Source organism: Mus musculus, chromosome 14 (assembly GCF_000001635.26).
Source record: "Mus musculus strain C57BL/6J chromosome 14, GRCm38.p6 C57BL/6J".
In the NCBI taxonomy this organism is placed as follows: domain Eukaryota; kingdom Metazoa; phylum Chordata; class Mammalia; order Rodentia; family Muridae; genus Mus; species Mus musculus.
In genome coordinates, this window is record NC_000080.6 from 42,226,487 (window position 1) to 42,250,735 (window position 24,249).

The 24,249-nt window shown below is 43.6% G+C and overlaps 1 pseudogene; it reads right to left on the minus strand.

The window, feature by feature from the left end:
• Window positions 1-682: 682 nt before the first annotated feature.
• On the minus strand, window positions 683-5,925 carry Gm46449 (annotated as a pseudogene).
• Window positions 5,926-24,249: the final 18,324 nt, after the last annotated feature.

Genomic DNA, 24,249 nt, shown 5'->3' on the forward strand with positions numbered 1-24,249 from the left:
TTCAACTTGCTCTGGGGCTATAGAGTACAGAACAGGACTCGAAACATTTTTCTGTGGGGAAGACATTTGGTGAGTCTTTTGAGTGTGGGGTAAGGTCGGGGCTGGTCTTGGGAGAAAAGGTCGATTTGGCTCAGGGAGCACCTTATTAGGGCCTACTGGCAGGGCTGGAGGACTTTCAATGTTTAGACGGACATGGAGCAATGAACCAGGTCTACTACCATAATTGTAGAACACAACTCCCCAGGTCATGCCTCCAATCCACTGGGCAAGAGCATATTTCTTTCCCATGTTTGTGAACTGCAGTTTCACACGGTCTAAATCTGTAGGCTTACATTCCTGATTTCTGTATAGCCTCATTACTGCACGCTTGCCTGGCCCCTTATTTTGAAAAGAAAATTCTAATCCATCCCCAGATGGCTCAACGGCCCATTTCCAATCTCCATCGTTTGAGGTAACACAACTCCATTGACTGCAAAAGTACCACCTAGGCCCCCCACACCAGGAGCTCTTAAGGTGCTCAGGGCAGCTATAGAACCCATAGCTTCGAACCACATTAGGAGGAGTAATCCTGGCTGCAGGAATGATTTGGCGGAGGCAAAAATACAGGGTTGGCCACTATGCCCCCAGAGGCTCTAATTTTGAGGTGGCAAATAGTATTTCCCCTGATTGGGATAACACTTGCCAAGTGAGAGTCATAGGCTGGTGTGGGTTGTCATTCTTCTCTTTCAGGATGGCGCCGACGACGTAGGCGTAACTTAAGAGGGTTATCAGTCCTTTCCAATTCCCATTCATCTTGAAGTTCTCCAGGAGCTCGCTTTACGTGAGAGGCGTGAATCCAAGCAGAGATGCCTTCTACTTTGACAGCAGTGGGGGTGGTCAGTAGCACGATGTAAGGGCCTTTCCAACGAGGTTCTAGATTGCCAGCTCGATGTCGTCTGACGAGAACTGTATCTCCCACCTGGAACTGGTGAGGTACCATCAAATCTCCTGGTTCGTAGGCCTCCTTGAGCTGCTCCCAGGCAGTGTTTCTGACCACTTCTAGGGCTTTCATGCGTGTAAACAATGAAGAACCAGGGTTAAATTCTAGAAAATCCATCACTCTCCCTACTTCAGTGAGCGGGGGAGGCCCCCCGTACAGAATTTCATATGGAGTAAGCTTAAATTTTCCTGGTGTGTTTCTAACACGGAACAAAGCAAAGGGAAGGAGGGCTGTCCAGTCATTCCCGCCGGTCTCTACTGTCAATTTAGTCAAGGTCTCTTTTAGAGTTCTATTCATCCTTTCTACCTGTCCTGAACTCTGGGGTCTATAAGCACAATGCAATTTCCAATCAATCCCCAGTTGGATGGCCAGTCCCTGACTTACCTGGGCAACAAAGGCGGGTCCATTGTCAGACCCTATTACTTTAGGTATTCCAAATCGTGGAAAAATTTCTTCTAGGATTTTCTTAACCACAACATTGGCTGTTTCCTTTTTTGTTGGGTAGGCCTCCACCCATCCTGAAAAAGTATCTATAAAAACTAAAAGATATTTATTACCATACTTAGCTGGCTTTACTTCAGTAAAATCTACTTCCCAATAGGCTCCAGGGCGATCACCTCGTAGTCTTCTCCCTGGGGGATATCTCGAATGTCCTGCATTTGTCATGGCACACGGTACACAGCTCTTAACTACTGCTTCTGCAACATCAGAGAGTCTTAAAACATAAAAAGCAGATGCTTTTACCAGTGTTTGCAGGTATTTGACTCCCAGGTGGGACAGCCGATGTATATTTTCAATAAATCTCTTCCCTTCTTTTTGTGGTAATATTATTTTACCATTACTGGCTGCTCGTTGGCCCTGTGAATTTTTTGCAGTAAACCCTAAATTGTCCATTAGTTTTATATCTTCAGGTGTATACTCAAAACTCTGGCTACACAGTTCCAGTTCTGGCAGAGCAACTTTCTGGAAAGGTTCTATCTGTTGAGTCCTGAAGGGCAGAATCTTAGGGCCGAGTGCAGCCTGTTTAGCTTTAACATCAGCCATATTATTTCCCCTTGTCACAGCACCGTGTCCTTTTTGATGTCCAGGACAATGTATAATGGCCACTTTGGCAGGCAGATGAATAGCCTCAAGGAGGCTCAAAATCTCCTCTTTGTTTTTTATGTCCTTGCCTGCTGATGTCAGCAACCCTCTTTGTCTATAGATGGCACTGTGGACGTGGGCTGTAGCAAAAGCATACCTGCTATCGGTGTAAATGTTGATGGACTGCCCCTCAGCCATCCGAAGGGCCTGGGTCAGGGCAATTAATTCAGCTTTTTGAGCTGACGTACCTTCTGGCAGGCTGCCAGCCCACACGACTTGCTTACCATCTACCACCGCTGCCCCTGCCATCCTCTTACCTTCTACTAGGAAACTGCTTCCATCTGTGTACCAATTTGGAACACCTGGCCACGGCTGGTCACGTAGATCACTTCGGATCCCAATTTCCTCCGCAAGGATGTCTGCACAGCAGTGAACGGGTGAGGAATCATCCGTTTCAGGGAGGAAGGTGGCAGGGTTGAGAATAGCGGGGGGAGCAAACACGACCCATTCAGTCAGCAGCAGACTCTGATAGTGAGTCATCCGGGCATTTGTCATCCATCGGTCTGGGGGCTGACGGATAATGCTTTCAAGAGAGTGGGGGGCTACCACAGTTATTTGCTGTCCCAGAGTTAATTTGTCAGCATCCTTAACGAGTAGGGCTACTGCAGCAACGGCCTTTAAACATGTGGGCCATCCGCTGGCCACTGGGTCCAGCTTTTTAGACAAATATGCCACCGGCCTCTTCCACGGCCCTAGAGCCTGAGTAAGAACTCCTCTGGCCACCCCTGCCCTCTCATCAACATAGAGGATGAAGGGCTTGGTTAGATCTGGCAGTGCCAAAGCTGGCGCAGTCAGCAGGGCCTTCTTAATATTTTCAAAGGCTTTCTGATGTTCTGATGTCCATCTAAATTCTCCACTTTCCTTGGTCAGGGGGTACAGGGGGGCAGCCAGTGTTGCAAACCCAGGTATCCAAAGTCTGCAGAACCCAGCGGTGCCCAAGAATTCTCTCACCTGTCTTGGAGTAGCCGGTGTTGGTATTTGAGTCACAGTCCTTTTTCTAGCCTCTGTCAGCCACCGTTTTCCATCCCGGAGGATATATCCCAAATAGACTACCTCCATCTGACATAGCTGGGCTTTTTTAGCAGAGGCCCGGTAACCCAACTCACCCAGTTCTACAAGCAATCTCTTGGTCCCCTGCCAACATTCTCTCTCCGTGGTTGCAGCAAGGAGCAAGTCATCAACATATTGGAGCAGGGTTACCTGGGAGTTTTCAGCTCGGAAGGAGGCTAAATCTCGATGTAGAGCCTCATCAAAAAGGGTGGGGGAGTTTTTGAACCCCTGGGGTAACCGTGTCCAGGTCAATTGTCCCGTTTGTCCAGTGTCAAGATCTCTCCACTCAAAGGTGAATATGGGCTGGCTGGAGGGATGTAACTTCAGGCAAAAGAAAGCATCTTTTAAATCAAGTACTGTGTACCATTTTCGCTCTGGAGGGAGTGAGCTGAGGAGGTTAGAGGGATTAGGAACAGTTGGGTGAATATCTTGGACCCTCTTATTGACCTCTCTCAGGTCTTGGACTGGTCGGTAGTCACTCGTGCCAGGTTTCTTTACCAGCAGTAAAGGAGTATTCCAGGGTGACTGGCACGATACCAAAATACCTAATTATAATAGTCTCTGAATATGTGGCCTGATTCCATCTCTTGCTTCACGGCTCATTGGATATTGGCGCACTCCTATAGGGGTTGCATCTGTCTTCAGTCCCACAACCACAGGGGGAACTCTGACAGCCATTCCCATGCCTCCAGTCTCTGCCCATGCTCTAGGGAAAGCAGTCAACCAGTCTTGTAGGTCTGGCACCTCTGTTTGCTTTATGCCTTCATGCAATCGGTATTCTTCCTCAAGCTGCAGGGCTAAGACTAAGAGGTGGGAGATTCCCAAGTTACTCTCGGCCCCTCTTGGGTAAATCTGATCTGGGCCTTTAATTTAGTCAGAAGATCTCTTCCTAGAAACGGTGTGGGACACTCAGGAATGACCAAGAAGGAATGACTCACTTGGCCTTTCCCCAGATCTACAGTGCGTGCAGTGGTCCAGGGGTATTGTTTCTGACCAGTGGCTCCAATCACTATGGTTCTTTTATTTTTTTATTTTTCCCAGTGGATGTTTCAGCACAGAATGCTCTGCCCCTGTGTCAATTAAAAAGTCCATGGGGGTCCCCTCCACCATCAGGGTTACCCTAGGCTCGGGGAGGGGGTCCGAGCCCCGTCTCCCCTATTCAACATCTTTCAGAGTCAGGGCCTTAGGGGCCCTTCCCTTCTTTGGGCATTCCTGTGCCCAATGTCCTCTTTCTTTGCAATAGGCACATTGGTCCTTCTCTAAAATCTTCTGGACAGATCTTCTTCCTCCAGATCTGGATTCCTTGTTGCCCAGGTACCCTATCTGTCTATTCTCTGGCCTATTCCTTCCTTCACGTTCCCCTACTACTGTGGCCAAAATCCTGCTTAGATTCCTCTCCTGTCTTCTTTCCCTCTGTTTCTCTCTCCTTCTCGCTTTTCCCTCTCTCTCTTCTCTTCCTCTGTTTCTCTCTTATGATACACCTTCTCTGCCTCCTTAACTAAATCCTGTAAAGCCATGGCATGTAATCCTTCTAGTCTCTGTAACTTTCTCTTAATATCTAATGCTGATTGTCCTATAAAAGCCATTGCAACTGCAGCTTGTTGGCTCTTAGAGGTCGAGTCAAAAGGAGTATAGCATCTATAAGCTTCCATCAATCTTTCCAGAAAAACAGATGGGGGCTCGGTAGGGCCCTGCATCACTTCCCTTACCTTAGCCAAATTGGTGGGGCGTCTTGCCGCTCCCTTTAGACCTGCGACCAGAGCCCGGCAGTAAACTGCCAGCCTCTCCCTACCTTGAGCCGTGTTGTAGTTCCAATCTGGTCGATCCAGAGGGAACCCAGCATTAATCTCATTAGGTAGGTTGGTTGGGGCTCCATTCACTCCAGGAACATTTTTCCGAGCCTCCAGGAGAATGCGCTCTTTTTCTTCAGTAGTAAACAGAACCTGGAGGAGCTGCTGACAATCATCCCAAGTGGGTTGATGAGAAAACATAAGAGACTCTACCAGCCCCACAAGGCTGGTCGGATTCTCAGGAAAGGAGGCATGGTTAGCTTTCCAATTATACAGATCAGCCGATGAAAAAGGCCAATATTGGAGGGTCTGCAGAGACTGCAGGTCTGTGGGCGGGTCACCCCCAGCCCATAAAGGAAAAGCAGAAGTAGTGTCAGGAACTCTATTTGCTGGGGGACTCTGGGCTCGTCGGCTCCGGGTCCCAGCTGCTGGCCCTCCGACTGCACTGGCAGCAATCCCAGAGCCTGGCGCAGGGACCTGCGGAGGCAGAGGATAGGGAGGAGGGGAAGGGGACTCTGGCCACTCGGGAGGCCCTTCAATTTCAGGATAGATCTTGGGGGGAGCTGTGGGTTGAAAAGGAGGCTCCGTTTCGGGTGGAGCCTGTGGTTTCATTTTTGCTTCTCGTAGAGTCAGGGCTCGGGAGCCTGACCTATGCTGGGGAATCCATGGTTTTATCCAAGGCAGAGGATTCTGGACGAGGTCCTGCCAAACAGTAATGTAAGGCTGTTGAGCTGGGTGGGACCCAGGTCCATTCTGAAAGACAATGGCTTTAACTTCAAAAATAAGAGTCAAATCAAAAGTCCCCTCCGGTGGCCATCCTACATCAAAAGCTGGCCACTCGGAGATGCAAAAAGTCTGCCAAGGTCCTTTCTTAATTTCTACTGAAAGATTATGGGCCCTTGATCTAACTTCAGTCCAGTGGTCTAAAGTCAAACTTAGGGGGGTCGTTATAGTCTTTCCCATTGTTGACACTACGTAAAACACAAAAAAAACACAAAAAACACACATACATACACTGACAAGTACCTGAAAACAGACACAAAAAGCAAACACACACTGACAGATGGTCTAGGGAGTACACTCCCCGCCCCAGACGGACTCCTAGAGTCCTTCCCCTCGCTCAGGGCTTCAGAAATACAGATGGTCGAGGGAGTACACTCCCTGCCCCAGACGGACTCCTAGAGTCCTTCCCCTCGCTCAGAGCTTCAGAAATACAGATGGTCGAGGGAGTACACTCCCCGCCCCAGACGGACTCCTAGAGTCCTTCCCCTCGCTCAGGGTGTCCCCAGAGCGAGCAGCAGCCGGTGATTCCAGCACGTCTGCTGTTCACACTCAGTGCCTCATCCTGAGACAAAGGTCTCTGTTTCTCACGAAACGTCGCGGCTGCAAATTTCAGCACAGAACCTAGCTGGCTTACAGAAATATTTTTGGACAAAAAAATCTCACCTCCAAGTGGGTCTTCGGAGACGTGGGTGGTCACGCCAATCCCGGGACGAGCCCCCAAATGAAAGACTCCGAGAGGAGCCCCTCGCTCAGGCCTCAGGACAATAGCGGACACCCAAGAACTCACGACAGACCGAGCTTGTTGCAAACCACATGAGGCTTTATTCAGGGAAAGCCAGAGCTCTGGGGACGACTCATATCCCATGCAGGGGTAGAGGAGTCGTCCTCGAGGGAAAAGAGTTTCCAGTTTTTATAGGCCCTCGGGGGGAAAGGAGAAGGGGGAGATTAGGGGATTTCCAGATCTAAACAATATCTATTCTAAAATGATTGATTCCTCAAGAAATGAGTATGGGAGGGAAACAAGGAAAGAATCTAATGAAGGTACAGCAATGGGCACACACCTGGTCAGAACATTGGCAGACACACAGGTTCGAGGAGTGGCCAAAGCATTGTGCACCTCTATTTTTCTAAATCAATGAAGCCAGTTCTACTAACAATAAAATCTATTTTACCAATTTCAGGGCTTCTATGACCCTTTACATTCTGCCAGGATCTTTCACTTCAATTATATGTCTGGGATTTAAGGCCATAAAACTGTACCACCAAACTGCAGGGTGGGTCTTTTGTACCTGGTTAATCCTATTTGGAAATGTCCCCATACATATATCTGTAGGTTTTACCTCATTCAGATACTAGGTAGATCTTGTTTGTTTGTTTGTTTGTTTGTTTGCTTTTTGAGACAGGGTTTCTCTGTATAGCCCTGGCTGTCCTGGAACTCACTTTGTAGACCAGGCTGGCTTCAAACTCAGAGCTCTGCCTCCTGAGTGCTGGGATTAAAGGCATATGCCACCACACCTGGCCCACTAGGAAGTTCTTAATCCAGTAAATTTGCGAAAGAAATTAACCATTAAATGTATATTTGGAACCTAAAATTTCAGAAAATGTGTCTGTGGCCATCATGGCTGGAGAGTATGGCATCAGGCAGTCAGGCAGTCAGTCGTTGTGCTGGAGCAGTAGCTGAGAGATTATAACTTCATCCTCAACCTGAGAATTAGAGGGACACTAGGAATGGCATGAGCCCTCTGGACACACACGCATGCACGCACGCACGCACGCATGCACACACACACACACACACACACACACACACACACACTCACACACACTAATGCCAGATCTCTCAATCTTCCCCAGTTTCACCATAGGAGAGCTGGTCCTGCCACTCATCTGCAGTGAGGTAGCCAGAATGCAGGGGAGATACTCTTCCTGCCCTTACTCTTTGCTACCTTAGATAGACAAGAATCAAGCCCAGGGGACAAGAGAGAGTGACACCTTACCCACCCCTCACAAACTGTAGCTGTTAGAGCAGTACACCCACCATATCACCTGGGCTGCACACTAGAGTTGAACCAGGTTGCAGGAGCAACAGTGACCCAGCCCCAAGAATGTGAGTACAGCAGAGATGACTCTGCCACTTGTCAACTGAGCTGTGGCATGGGCATGGGAGAGAGGTTTCCCAACCCTGTGCCAGGTAGGGGAGCAGGACTTAGGGCCATACAAGTGTTACACCTGGCCCTGCTCCTCACCAGCTGAAACACTCAAGAGGGCAGGCCCTGCAAATTGCCTGGGTAGCACAGAAAGCTGGCCCTTGTCTAAGGATATTATATCACAGCAACAGGAAAAAAAATGAAGTCACCATAGTTTTGAACTCCTGAATTTCAGAATTGAGGATAAAAATCCTGTATTGATTAAGGCATCCACTTTGTGGTACTTTGTAATGATAGCTCCAGAAAATCAACATGGGACTTTTCAAATGGCTATTCTTCAAACATTTGCTGAAGTTTATTTCAGGGAAAATGATGTCAGCCTTCACTCACATGGGATCTGTTTGTTTCCTGTAGAATGTACCAGGCTTGCATCTTTACTGTTTGTGCAAGGGCTTTTTAAAAACATGAACACCTCCTGAAGGGGCCTCAGATGCAAAATTTCTAATCTTGCCCTTTCCTCCCTGCCGCAGACCCTCTGGGCCCCTGTGTCTGCGTAGAACGGGTCTCTAGAGTAAGTGGGCAAAGCTTAGGATTAAATTGACAAACAGACACACACAGGAGAGGTGTTGAATCTGAATGTAATGACAGGTCGAGCATTAGACTATTTTATAATACAGCAAATTATCAGGAGCTACAAATCACAATAAGACAAGGTACACTGAAATTTACTAGATACAAGCAAAAAAGGAATTTGCAAGAACTGGATAAATGTTTACAATAGAGATCAACAGCCCTGCCTAGGATCAGCCTAATGCCAGGCAAGAATTTCACACTTTAGTGTTAATAGCACCAGGGGGTTTTAACTCTTGACAGGCCTCAAGATTATTGTAGTGTCACGTATCCCTAAATTCCTAGGCCTTGTAAAATCTTATCTTGTCTGGAAAATTCCCCATTTATCAGGACAGTATATCAACTTGCTCTTGGCATGGAATGTAGCCTGTAGTAAAGATTTCTATCTCAGTGAGATTCCCAGGCACTTTCTGCAGATCAATTGGGCTAATGGCCATTTTATTGTAATGCTTAATTAGTTACTGAATAGGTTAAACTCCTCGCTGTAATCTGGAATCTTGGAACACTGGGAGAGGCTTTAGCTATGTCAGAATTCAATCTTAAATGGCACTTATAATAGGATAATGCTTAGAAGAGGGCACGTGGATCCATACACTAGACTAACGCGGGAGTGGAAAATTAATTTTATGGGTTAGGGGGATCGCTAGACTCCAGGAGGGAGTTTCCTTGAAACTCTTTTCCTCACGGCCAGCTTCCAAGCTTCCGCTTGTCAAACTGACCTAACTGGAGAACATGGCTTTCACCAGACTCCAGGAGGAAGCTTTCCTGAAACTCTTTTCCTAATGAGATAGCTTCCAAACTTTTGCCTGTCAAGATGACTCCACCAGAGTACGTAGCACCTCCCCAGACCAATTGTCTCAAAGTCCTGATGACCTCTTATTAGTTTGCTCCAAATCTCTCTTTCTTGGGATTACAGAATACTGCTCTAATGAGGGAGAAGGTAACATTGTGGCTTAGAGCAGTGCCTGAGTATTAGAATAGTCATTAGAGCTTCCTGGAAGACACCTGTGCCTGATCCCATCCCTGCTGTTTAGAGTCAAAGATTGTAGAGTATAGGGGTGAGCCTTTAGTAGAAAGACACCTCCAGAGGTCAGCATGCATCACCAGGGTTGACATTCACTGAAGCTCAAGGGCATTGCCCCTGGTTTTTCCCAGCAGGAATAATAGAGAAGAAACTGGAGATATTCCCATCACAAGTTTGTTGTGGATAGCCCTGGGGCTAATTATATAAGTTGTTAATTCTGTTCTCCTGTGAGTGGTTGTGAACAAGGAATGATTCAGCACTCAGGTGATTTCCTGTAAACCTGATTCCTATTTTAATTTGTAGAGCTGATGATTGGGCAGGTAAAAGGGAGGGTGGAGCAGAAGGAGGGGGGAGGAGAAGGAGAAAATGGAAGACAGAGAGGACACAGAGGAGGAGGAAGAAGGAGAAAAGTGGAGCAGATGCACATGGTCTGGAGAAACTGCCAGTTTGAAGGTGTCTCATAAGCTCTGAAAGATGGTATTGTAGCAGTAGATATGCCCTTCTAGGTGCATTGCATGTAATCATATTGTATCCTTCCTTGCTGGGATATATTTGGGTTGGAGAGATTTACAGCAACACAGGTTTTATTCTAGTCTACTTTCCTTTGATTATTAACACAAAAAAAGAAACTTTCAACAAATCTCAGTAGGTCTTTCAAGTATGCGGAGACGACAGTACTATAGCTGTACAGAGTAGAAGAAAGGCACCATGATAGTGAGGAGTAGATGACATGCAATGAAAACAGTAGGGGCAGCCTAGGGGGTTACCCAGAACCAAAGCCTTTCACTAAGTACTGAATGCCTTATGCATTTATTTCTGTAAGTACTGAATGCCTTATGCATTTCTAACTTTTGGCTCTGCTTACAGATCATCGTTCTCTGAAGAATGGAAAGTCAGGGACAGGGCATGACATTCTTCAGTGGTTGTTAGATAAAAATTTTTATAAAAATGTGTGTGTGTGTGTGTGTGTGTGTGTGTCTGATATATGTAGTAAACATGAACATTTTAACATGGAGGGATACACACATTTGTGCCATGTCTAGGTCAGATAAGAACATGAAGTGTCCTGTTCTATTATTTTCTGTCCTATTACTTGCAGAGAGTACTTACTGTCTGGGTCATCTTTCCAGGTCTTCCTTTATTTAAACGTATTTTTCTCTCCTCCATGTATCACCCCACTGTATATCCTCTTAGGATATAATTTGGCCAAAAGACATAAGCTATGGTTATGGTGTGGTTAGTGCATAGGTTGTGTGGGGAGTAGAGCAAGGATGTATGATGTGTGGTGTGATTTCAGAGTTGATGAGATGGTTGTTGCCGAGATTTGTTTAGAAGGAAGGAGATGGATACTGTTAGGTAAGAGATTTCAAACTACAATATACTCTAGAAATATACTCTAGTACTTAACACTGTAGAGGGAAAGTTCACTCCCAAGAAACTTACTCAATATTTTATGGAGAACTTAAGTAAATAGTTCAAAGTCTCCAAATGAAAAGATGTGACAGGGTGGACAAATGAAAAGGCTCATTAGAGGTGGTAGTTTCATTTCTCTTGCTGTGATGAAATATCCAAGACAAAAAGTGTCTTAGGGAATAAACAGTTCATTTAGCTTACAGTTTCATGGGACTGTCTATCATTGCAGGAAGTCATAACAGCTGGTGGTTCACATTATAGGTCTCATCACACTGACAGTCCAAAACAGAGAGAAATGAACACATATATGCTTACTAGCTCACTTGAGTGCTTGCTTGTGTTCAGCTCAGTTCTCCACAGGAAGACTGGGGTTGGCTAGTGTAGAGTAGTGAAGTGTAGTATAATGTAATGCTTAATGTTTACTGTGCCTGAGACCCTGGACTCCCTCTCTAGTAATGCCCACTTAGAAAAGCTGAAATCAGAAGAGCAGGTGACAGATCTTGGGACAGATGTTGAGAGGGAGACCGAAGGCAATGATTTGCAAACTCAGCTACCAATGGATTACCTCTTCTGTAGAAGTACTGTGGTGGGCAACAATTGGCCAAATATCTCCAAGCAACTGATAAAGAGAAATTGGTATGTTTTCCACACACAACACACACACACACACACACACACACACACACACACAGACACACTAATGTGACAGACGTCTGACCTGATGGATGTGCCAATTACCATCTTCAGCAATGTGATCTTACTATTGACTTCTGGAAAGTATCCAAGAGCAATCCCAATGGCCTTTAATGTTTCCTGAGTGGGTATTAGACTTCCATGATGAACAACCCAAAACAAAATAACCTAAAACTGCCCCTGGGTTTTTCATTTGATAGTTTATGGGATTTAGGGGAGGCATTGTCAGCATAAGAGATTAATTCTATTTAAAGTCCTTTATATGGATTTGTGTATTATAATGGTTCTACAATTGTTGGTTTCCATGTACCCTTTCAAAAGTCTTCAGTCAGTTATCCCACCCCCATACTACCTCCTTCTCTTAGTTTGGTTTTGCTTTTTTGCCCTGCAGTAAAGGTGTGGAAAAGCCACTGGGCAGACCAAATGCAGAGATGTTAGACTATATTTGCCATAAGCCCACTGTCTGGTATTGACCTGGATGGAAATGCAGCTACACTACTTAGAGGGTAGGAAAATGTAGCCTTGGATGTGGGAGGTTGAAACTGGGCTTATATTTTTAAAAATTTAGTACATTTTTGTCTTGGCAAAAGCATGGCATCATATGGGCAGACATGGTGCTGGGAATTCTGTGTCTGGAACTCCAGGAAGCAAGAATACCTGTCCTGAGCTGGTGAAATTTTAAAGCTGTTTTTAATAACAGGAATTACAGAGGGCTACAGACAGAACAGACTGTTTGCTCTTCTGACTATCATGAGCCTAAGGGGCTGTCTGAGGCAGCCCTGTTCTTACACTTCACCATACTTATGGCCCTTTGGCTTGGGACAGTCTCAAATCCAAACAACTCAATCTTTCAAATCATAACACCCTGAACAATCTCCAAAGAAGGGAGACAAAAGAGACAAAGAAGCATAGACAAAGTTGGAAAGAAAATGGTAGCAGGCAAGGATGAAAATAAACTAGGATGCCAAGAAGATGCAAGAAGTCCCCTGGTCCTCCACTGTGCAGTCACTATTCATGATGTACAGAGAGGGAACACAAAGGCTTAGCCCGCCTTTTTCACTCTCAGCCAAATGGGTTTAACACAGCAGGCTCATTGCTAATTCCAGGTTTCACCTTCCTTTCTTTTATTACAAATGATTTCATACAGATAAGCACTTTTCCCTATACAAACTCTTCAAAATCTGACTTTACACCATGTTTGTCTCCATTTGTTCTAGTGAGCTAGGTGGAGAGGCATGATGACCAGCTGTTTCCCCAATGCAAAATGAACTGACAGAGTACTTTTCTCTTTTAAGTTGTCCTCTATTATATCATTTAAGGTGTTTGCTCACAGAGTGACTATGTGAATATATACAATCAAATACGTACATATGTGTACAGAGACACATGAATACGTGCCTTCACATATACATACACACACATATAAAAGAAAAGAATACATGAATGAACAGTACTATATACTTGCACCTACAACAAGCAGCTACCATTACATAAATATTACACATAAACATGCTCACAAACACCTGGGCAAAAACACATACACACACAAAGATATATATATACACACACACACACAAACACACACACACACACACACACACACACACACCCCAATGAAAACACTGCTATATTACAGCACATTTCCTGACAACTGAGGAAGTATTAGGACCTGAGCTGTGTAATCGATTCTTAAATTAACCCAACTTGTGCTGCCTGGGCCTGTGCTGATTTCCTTTCAGGAACTTTTTCCATGCAGATATTTGCTGCTTCTACAAGTATGATATAAAACAGACAAATCGGTCCTCTGAACACACAAGTGGGTCCACACAAGATTCAAAGTTCTAAAAAAGAGAGTTCAGAAGAACGTCCTCCAGCAAGCTCCAAGATGAAATATATTCTGCTCTTTAAACCTAGCTTAGCTACTTCTCATAAGACTCTCTAGCACCAATAAAAACAGTTAGCCATAGATATTATCCAGTAGCTGCAATTCAACACATTACAGTTCATGCTATATAATACCAGGGCCAGGAACAGGAATGGTAAAAAGGAAGGTAAAAAGGGAAGTGGAAAGGGAATTGGGGGAGGTTTTTTTTTTTTTTTTTTTTTTTTTTTTTTTTTTTTTTATGAGGGGAAACCTGGAAACGGGAAAATGTGAGTAAAGAAAGTACCCAATTTAAAAACCAGTTGTGCATGTGCACGCACGCGCGCGCACACACACACACACACACACACACACACACACACACACACTTGAATAATGGTAGCCAAAAAGAGGTTAGTGACTTAACATGCCTTGATTTTTCTTAAATGCAGCATTCTGCAAAACAATGAGAGGGAATCTGTACTGAAGCAAAGTCATGTCTATGATAGACTCAGCAAAACAACATCAGCAAAGGGTTGCAGTGTAGGATTCCATGAATCCACTCGGTGAAGACAGTAAGACACTCATTAGATTCCAGGGGTTTATCTTAGTGCAATGAAGGCAAAGGAGTCTAAGTTTTATTTTTAAAATGCTTACATGTTTAACTTTTTATTACTAAAGAGTTTAATTAGAAAACAATAAAACTGGAGACTGTCCTTCTGTCCTAGGAGTGTATTGGGCCCAAGAAGCTCTGCTCTGAGATAGCTGCCATAGAGAAGATCGGATGACCTGGTTCCTAGATAATTCCGGAAGTGACATCCTGAGCCACCTCTCCATACCATAGAGCTGAAAGGGGTTGCTGTCAGGGGTCCAGGAACTCCTCTGCCTAGAAGGAAAGCTAGCAGTGACCAACTGGGAGGGGCCAAGAGCATGTGGCTGGATTGGAAGTGGCCACGAAGGTCACATCTTGCCTGGTGTCCTCACCTCCTGACACAGGGGTCTGAGAATCTCCTGTGATCCCTGCCAGCATCCACGAGGCAGGCAAGAGAAAGAGTGCTTTGTGAAGGCCCTGCAGCAGAAGACAGACACAGAAGTGGAACTTCACAAAGAAGCTTGATCCCAGGGCCCCTGGAGTTTGAGGACCAGTGGATGGAGTGCCACGATAATCCAGGTAAGTTGGCTTCTGTGGTTCCTCAAACAACACCAAAGCTTTCCCACCAGGCCAGGGAACCATCTTTTGTGACTCCTGGGTGCCTGGACTCCTGCCCTATGACCTCCAAGAGCCCTACACTTCCATCTTAGAAGGATAGGCTGTTGTTTTAGGTTCCTAAGTGTTCTTTCAATAGGAACATCGAGATCCTTGGAGCCCCATTTTGTCTCATTTCTTCAGCTAGCTGTTTTTGAGCACTCCTTTTGTTCCCCATATCATACTCATATTCCAAGGGTACCATGCCTGCTTTGCGGTTTTTTCTCTCATGGGTGGGCCTCCAAACCCAGGGTCTGGAAGTTGTAATGAATGAGGGAAGGACTGGGAAGGGGAATCTGAGGTCACATGGTAAGATTTGGAAAAGGTGGGCTGGACTATCTATGTTTTCATTCACTTTTAAATGTTGGCAACTTGGTTTCTCTTGGTTAAGAAAGGCATTAATTGTTGAAACACTCCACTATGGAAAACATATAGCCCAGGTTTCTTGGGTAAGACCACCTCTGGTCTACACCCTCCCTACTACCACTTTCTGAAGTTTCCATCATGATGAGATAAAACTCATGAGAAGGCACAGTGAGTCAAGTTGTGTGTCTGGCACCTGAAGCAGACAGCATTGTCTTCCTCCTTGTTAATGAATTGGCAGTTACAAAAACAAACAAATAAAAAAACCCAAAACACTAAAATGTTTGTATAAAATTATAGAAAATAACACCATGATCTTCCTAGCTATGAGCAATTGAATCTCCAAACAATTAATTGAGACCAAACCCTACAAAGATCTCTGCCTGGGAGGTGACAGTAGATTCACAGATGCTGGTCAGAAGGCTTAAACAAAACAGGAAGTCTCAGGTTCAGTGACAGACCTGGTTTCCAGGGAATATGTTACAGAAAGGCTGAATAAAAAACAAACAAACAAAAAAAAGCTGTCCCAATAAACAAACAAACACACAAATAAATAAATAAATAAATAAAACAAAAAAATAAAACTGAACAAAACCTCACATAAATAACTGGACTTTCAACACACCCAACAATATACATATTGGTACACACATGCTTATGCCACACACAAACACATTCTCTCTCTCTCTCTCTCTCTCTCTATATATATATATATATATATATATATATATATATATATATATATACATACACCTGTCGCTCTCTCTGTCCAAAAATCATAAGTGAGTAGAAAAGTATGAGGAGATAACAATGGATGGTAGAAAAACAGTTGAATGGGGACTATGGAAGGCTTATGTTTAATGTGAGACACAGGACTCTGCTGTCCATCCCTTGGGCACTAACATTTCTCAGGGGGCACATTTCTTAGACTAGGTTGAGAGTGTTAGTGAAATTTCATTCTTGAAGCCTCACATCTCTCACACCAACACTCAGGCTGAGAGAAGCCTTTCTCACATCCCTGTTGATCAGTCAGCTCCAGAATATAATCTCTAGTAAAGAACTCTAGCAACACTGACAGAAAACAGGACTGACAAGTACCTGCTCACTGTCTTTCAGTGTGAGCCAAGATCTAGGCAGAGTGATGAGACCATCTTGCAATGCAGGAAAAGGGGAGAGAAAGCATACAAGCCCCCCACCCAAGGCAATGATTTCCACTCATATGGCAATTCCACTGGCATCTAATACATGCAAATTTTGTCCTGCCTGTGATCTCACATGAACCCTAAGAAGCAAATGACTTCATCAATCAACATTCTGTGCTACTACAATGAAGGCAAGCACATAGAACCCATTTACATACTGGCATGTACTTGTATACTATGTGTTCAACCTATCTATCATAAGGAATGCAGCTTTTAGTTGAGCAGGATTGTTTACTTCCCAAATATGTAGTTTCTTGAAGGAGGATAACTGCACATAAAGTCTTGGAAATGATCACAGAAATGAACAACTGGATGAGACATAGGAGAGAGCATGGATAAGGTACAGGATGGTTGCTTAGGCTTGACTGTGCTTAAGGTTAGACATGACTGCAACCTTCTTCTCATGATTTATGCACCCTACCTGCTGCTGCTTGGTACATATGTCATTGGTTTTCAGGCTGCCTTCTTTACACAGCCTCTTTGATTCGTTGGAGCATTTTCTAGTGTAATCTGCTCCTCTAGCAACTGTCTGTTCTCCTTCCACAACATCCTGACTTTGTGCTGGAGATGGTTAGATTCACTCTGGAGGTGGCAGTGCCCGATGCCGAGTCACAAACAAACAAATGATTACACAAGTCAGCATCCATCTTCCTCCCTCTCCTCCAAGGACCATCCCTGCCACAATGTACCCTGGTGCCCAGGCAGCCCAGACAACTGTCCAGATTGGCCACGGAGCATCATATTGAGAGAGGTCAAATCCAGAGGACAGCCATATTTCAGAAGCCGAGGTACATCTGTAAACTGTGACACTAACAGGGACTTAAGTATCTCTCAAGGGGACCTGGAACACATGTGTGCTTATATGTCCATGTTATTTAAAAATCACCTGTAGGTAGAAGGCAGACCTTCTCTAGGAGAAGAGAAGAGACCCAACCAACATACAGTCTTTCTAGGTGTCCCATGGAAACCTTATCTATGTATCTACATTCAAATATACTTTGTTGGAAAGGACAATGATTTGAGTTGCTCACAGACTCTTCACACTTGGCCAAAATGACTTTAAGTGGTAAAAATCCTAGAGCCTTGCTTTGAAGGAGCCAGGCTTCTGGTTTAGAGGCAAACAGTATATAAACTGAGCCCCTACTTTGGTTCAAAGACAAGGATGGGCAGACATATCCTGTGCCTAGTGCTTGGATCACGACCCTGTTAGTCACTCACCAGTAGAATTGATTTTCTTTAATCAACTCCTTGTACTTGTACAAGGCCTCACTGATGTCCTGGGGAATTCTCTTCAGGTCAGTCATCACCTGGTCATCTTGCATCTTGAGCATGAATGTCCTAATTTTGATTTTGTGGGAGGGCATGGCACAATGAACAAATAATCCCATGAACTAAGGATACAAGGATCATGTTAATTCAAGCAGAATCGTGGACTACCCCAACACATATATGCCACTACATTGCTCCATGTTACCAGTTCCACTTGGAGCTTATCAAACTTACTACTCTTTGCCTGGGGTCAGTAGAGGCAGGGAAGTAAAGGCAGGGATTTGACCTACTTTATCTCCCTGAAGGGGCAAGAAAAATAGACTAGCTCTCCAAGAACTTTCCAGGAACCTGTGCCATAGTCCTGGGTCCCCCTTAAACCTGTGATGACACATCTGTTTGTAGACAAGGAATTGTCAATCCTTGCTTCTGTTGCTACATAAACTCCCAAAGGACATAATCAGTATCTACAGGATAGTACATTTCCAGTGTGCACCTAAGGTGAGCACAGAGCTCATATGCTGTGCTGCTCAAAGTGATGCTCCCTCGGTCTTCACTGTTTTTGGCTGGAAACTGTGTCAAGCAAAATCTCATGCCCCAGAATACTATACAGACACTCTAGCTCTTAAGTGGAACACACACACACACACACACACTGACCACCCCCCATAATCAAACACAATCAGAATGCCAAATGAACACATATTATCTGATAGTATAGTGAATAAAATTTGATTAAAGCAGTGATGAACTATGGACAATCCAGTTATACTGAGAGACAGTATGTGGGACCAGGTCCCTCCAGCTGTTAACTGGACTAGTTGGACCCAAATTACCTCCATGTAAACTGCAATCATGATTGGCCATAAACAGAGAGGACCTTGAATCTCCCACAAACCAACACCTGTATAGGATTCTTACAATGCAGAATTAGGACTCACACAATACTACCCTTATCCCCAGACTAAGATTCATACCACAGGCTCTGATTTACTTTTGGAGGAGTCAAAAGTGCCTAAGACCCATATCATTCCTATCTGAACTTGAAGTTCTGTGTCGAAAATCCAATCAGCAAAATGAATTTGGATATGTGGACCGCCTGGTGGTGTAGCCTCCTGTGATATGAGGGAATCTGAGTTTAACAGAGAGGGCCCAAGACAGTCAGCAAAGAACTGGGCATAATGACTCCCAGTTGTTCAAATCCTTGTTAGTGTAATTGGCTAGGATTCCCTGGAGTCCGTCTCTCTCATTTTTGATATTCTGGAGATCCCTTTTGAGCTTTTCCATCCTCTTCATTCTCTGCTCCTGCTTATTGGTGGTGGAGGCTTGGGGTGATGCCTTTCCAACAGACCATGTAGGTTGACCAACACTAGTAAACTCGTAGAGATAATAGGGCAGGGAATGGAGACAACATGCTTTTCCCTTTCTTTGGGGTCTTGTGAGATTATTCATTTGTTGTGTTTTCTTGGGTATAATTACACACAATCTATTGGAATTTTGCTTCTAGTATCCTCTGTAGTGCTGAATTAGGGGAAAGGTATTGTTTGAATTTGTTTTTGTCGCAGAATATCTTAGTTTCTCCAACTATGGTCATAAAGAGTTTTCTGGGTATAGTAACCAAGGCTGGCTTTTGTGTTCTCTTAGAGTCTGAAAGACATTTGTCCAAGATCTTTTAGATATTACCATTTCTGGTAACATGTCAATGTAATTCTCATAGGTCTTTCTTTGTATGTTACTTGACTTTCTTTCCTTAGAGCTTGTAATATTTTCTTTCTTTATTCTGTACATTTATACTTTTGTTTAATATGTAATAGGATGATTTTCTGTATTGGTCCAAATGATTTGGTGTGTTGTAGGTTTCTTGTAAATTTAAGGCCATCTCTGTCTTTAGGTTAAGGACTTTTAAAAATCATATTGTTGAAGATGTTTTCTGGGTCTTTGAACTGTTATCCCTCACCCACTTCTTTTTCCATTATTCTTAGTTTTGTTCTTTTTATTGTGTCCTGCATTAGCTAGATGTTTTGAGTAAGGAATTTTTTACTCTGTATATTCTTTGAGTGACTTTTTAATATCATCTATGATTATCATCTATGGTATTTCCTTTGCCTGAGATTCTCTTTTCTATGTTCTGTTGGTGAGGCTTGCATCTGTAGACCCTGATGTTTTTTGTAAGTTGTCCTTCTCCAGGGTTGCCCCATTTGTGATTTTTATACCTTTATTTTTACTTTTTCTTTGTTGATTTTCTTATGTATTTCCATCCCAAATGTTATCCCCCTTCTCAGTTCCCCCTGCAAAAACCTCATCCCCTCTACTTCTAGCATTGCCTCTATGTATGAGGGTGCTCCTATACCCCCTCGTCCAAACACTTCTGCCTCAGTGCCCTAGCATTGCCCATCCCTGGATCATCATGCCTGTACAGGACCAAGGGCATTCCCTCCCATTGATGCCAGATAAGGCATTCCTCTACTACGTATCCAGCTGGAACTCTGGATATCCCCTCATGTACTATGTGCTTGGTGGTTTAGTGCATGTGAGTTTTGCGAGGCTCTGTTTGGTTGATTTTGTTGTTCTCCTTATGGGGTTGCAAGCCCCTTCTGTTCCTTCAGTCCTTGTCCTAACTTCAGAATCTAGGTCCACTTGCTCGTTCTCATGTTTGGCTGCATGCATAGCATTTCAAGAGACAGCAATACCAAAAGTTACATTTATGAAGTAGCATTGCAATAATTACATGATATGGGGGCGGGAGTATCACCAAAACATGAAGAAGTACATAAAAGATTTGCTGCAGCAGTAGGAAGGTTGAGAACCATTGCTATATAGTGATATACTGAGTCATCTCCTGATTACCCAAAATCCTACATAATTCTAACTTGATACAAATGTTATCTATCATTTTTACACTGTGAATAGGGAAAAGGAACAAAAATGTTCTTCCATCTGAGGGGAAAAAAGGAGAGGGGGGAGGGAGGGAGTGAGGGAGGGGGAGAGAGAGAGAGAGACAGAGAGAGACAGAGAGACAGAGAGAGACAGAGGAAGGAAGGAAGGAAGGAAGGAAGGAAGGAAGGAAGGAAGAAAGAAAGAAAGAAAGAAAGAAAGAAAGAAAGAAAGAAAGAAAGAAAGAAAGAAACAAACCAGGCTCCTGATAGCATCAGCAATAGTGACTGGGTTTGGTGACTCCAGATGGAATGGATCCCAAGTTGGGGCAGTCTCTGGATGGCCTTTCCTTCAAGCTCTGCTCCTCTCTTTATCCCTGCATTTCCTTTTGAGAGAAGGAATTCTGGATTAATACTTTTGAGGTGGTTGGGTAGCCCCAACCTTAAAAGGTTGCCATGCTTATCCAATAAATATGGTCTGTATAGTTCCTTCTTCCCCTTTGTTTGGTATTTAGGCTAATGTCTTCCCTGTTGGGTTCTGGGAATCTCTTGGGTCCCTGGCATCTGAGACTTTATAGTGGCTACACACAGTTCTCCCTCCCCAATGGGTACAGACCTCCTTTCAAATGACTTTCCCTCTGTAGTTCTTCCCCATCTCCTCCCATATCTGAGCCAGAACCCCCTTTACCTCCTACTCTTCTCTCCCTCCCAGATCCTTCTCTCCTCCTACTTCCAAACATTCTTTGCTTCCCCCTTCTGAGTAGAACTGTAGCATTCACACTTTGGTGTGATCTTCCTTCTTCTTCAGTTTCCCCTGGTCTGTTAGTTGTATTGTGGGCATTCCATGCATTTTTTGACCAATTTCCACTTATCAATAACTACATACCATGTGTATCCTTTTGTGACTAGGATACCACACTCAGGATGATATTTCAACTTCCAAACATTGGCCTTTGAATTTCATGACGTAATGTTTTTAAAAGCTGAGTAGTACTTCTGTACACTGTACAATATTTTCTGTATCCATTCTTCTGTTGAGGGACATCTGGGTTGTTTTCAGAGTCTGGTCATTATATATAAGGCTGCTATGAACATAGTAGTGCATATGTCCTTTTAATATATTGGAGAATCTTGTGGGTTTATGTACCATGGTGGTATACCTGTATTTGAGGTAGAACCATTTCCAACTTTCTCAGGAATTGCCAGATTGATCTCCAAAGTGGTTTTTCCAACTTGCAGTCCCAGCAGGAATGGAGGAATGTTCTACTTTCTTCGCATTCTTGCCAGAATCACCTGTCAGCTGAGTTTTGTTCTTGGCCCATCTGAGTGCTGTGAAGTGGAAACTTAGGGTCATTTTGATTTGCATTTCCCTGATGACTAAAGATGTTGAACATTTCTTAAGTACATCTCAGCCATTCAAGATTCCTCAGTTGAGAATTTTCTGTTTAGCTCTGTACCCCATTCTTTAATAGGGTTATTAGGATCTCTGGAGTGTAACTTCTTGAGTTCTTTTTATATTTTGGATATTAGCCCTCTATCAGATGTAGAGTTGGTACAGAAGTTTTCCCTATATGTGTGTGCAATTTTGTCCTTTTGACAGCATCCTTTGACTTACAAAGCTTTTCAATTTTATGGGGTCCCATTTGACACTGTTTTTGGTCCTACAGCATGAGCCATTGGTGTCCTGTACAGGAACATTTCCCCTGTGACAATGTGTTTGAGGTTCTTTACTGCTCTCTCTTGTATTAGATTCAATGTATCTTGTTTTCCGTGGAGGTCCTTGAGTGACTTGGACTAGAGCTTTGTACAAGGAGATAAGAATACATCAATTTGCATTCTTCTATATGCAGACTGCCAGTTGAACAAGCACCAATTGTTGAAAATGCTGTCTTTTATCCACTGGATGGTTTTGGCTCCTTTGACAAAGATCAAGTGACCATATGAATGTAGGTTCATTTCTAGGTCTTCAATTCTATTCTGTTGGTCTACTTGTCTCTCTATACCAGAAACATGACATTTTTATCACTTGCCCTGTGGTATATTTTGAGATCAGGGATGGTGATTTCCTGAACCATTCTTTTATTGTTAGGAATAGTTTTTGCTATACTGGGTTTATGTTATTTCAGATAAATTTGAGAATTGCTTTTTCTATCTCTGTGAAGGAATGAGTTGGAATTGTGATGGGGATTGCATTGAATCCGTAGATTGCTTCTGGCAAGATGGACCTTTTTTACTATATTAATCCTGCTCATCAATGACCATGGGAGATCTTTCCATCTTCTAAGGTCTTCTTTGTTTTCTTTGTTCAGAGACTTAATGTTCTTGTCATTCATTATTATCTTTCCCTTGCTTTGTTCGAGGCACACCAAGATATTGTTTGTGACTATTGTGAAGTATGTAGTTTTAAAAAATCTCTTCCTCAGGATAATTATCCTTTGAGTAGAGGAAAGTTCCTGGATTGTTTGAGTTAATTTTGTATCCATTGACTTTGCTGAAGTGGTTTATCAGCTGTAGGAGTTCTCTCCTGGATTTTTTTGAGCTCACTTATGTGTAATATTCCATACTCCTCAAATTGTAGTGTCTTGAATTCCTCCCTTCCAATTTGTATCACTTTGATCGGCATTTTTGCCTGATTGCTCTGGCTAAAATGTCAAAGACTATGTTCAATACGTAGGGGAAGAGGGGGAAGTCTTTCCTTGTCTCTGATTTTAATGGGATGGCTTCAAATTTTTCTCCATATATTTTGATGTTGGCAACTGGGTTGCTCTATTTTGCTCATTTCTTTCTGAAACGTGACTTTCTGATTCCTCCAATGCATTTATCTTGAAGTTATATTGTATTTTGTCAAACACTTTTTCGGCATCTGATGAGATTATCCAATATATTTTAAGTTATTTTATATAGTGGATTACATTGATGGATGTCCATATATTGAATCATTCCTGCATCCCTGGGATGATAGAGTATCTAATGAGATGATCAAATAATAATTTCTTAAATTTATTACATAGTATATTACTTTGATGAATTCCAAAACACTGAATCATTCTTACATCCTATACATGATGCGTATTGGGTCATGGTGAGTGATCATTTGCATGTGTTATTAGAAACAGTTTCCAAGATGTTATTGAGTATTTTTGCATCAATATTTGTTATGGTTTTTATATGCTCAACCCACTGAGTGGCAACATAAGAAGGAGTGGCCAAGTTTGAGTATATGGGGCACTGTGTGTGTGGTCAAAACCCTCACCCTAGCTGTCTGGACATTAATGTTCTATTAGCAGCCTTCACATGAACATGTAGGACTCTCAGCTTCTCCTGTACCATGCCTTTCTGGATGCGTCCATGTGGCCACCTTGTTGGTACTTGACTGATCCTCTTAACCTGTAAGGCATCCACATTGAATTCTAGGAGAAGCTGCAGTGCAGCCAGATTTGGAGGAGTCCCAAAACCCTCCTGGGACAACTAGTCATGGAGTTTGTTCAGCAGCCATCCGTCTGCAGGAGTCAGGGTGTTCTTCAGAGTCACATCTCTTCTCTAAAGCTTTGAAGAACCACCTGTCTGAGGGCCAGAAGCTCTTGTGAGTATCTGTTGATGCAGAGTTAGAAACAGCTCTACTAAGTACTCAGCCTGATGCACAGAGTCCTAAGGGGAGACACAGCAAATACAGAGGTCTGAAGGAAAGGACAAAGTACCCAAAATCTGAGTATCCAAGGCTGTATCCTCAGATTAGAAAGACAACAGAAAAAATGGAGAGGGAACCCAGTAAGTGACAATGGGGAG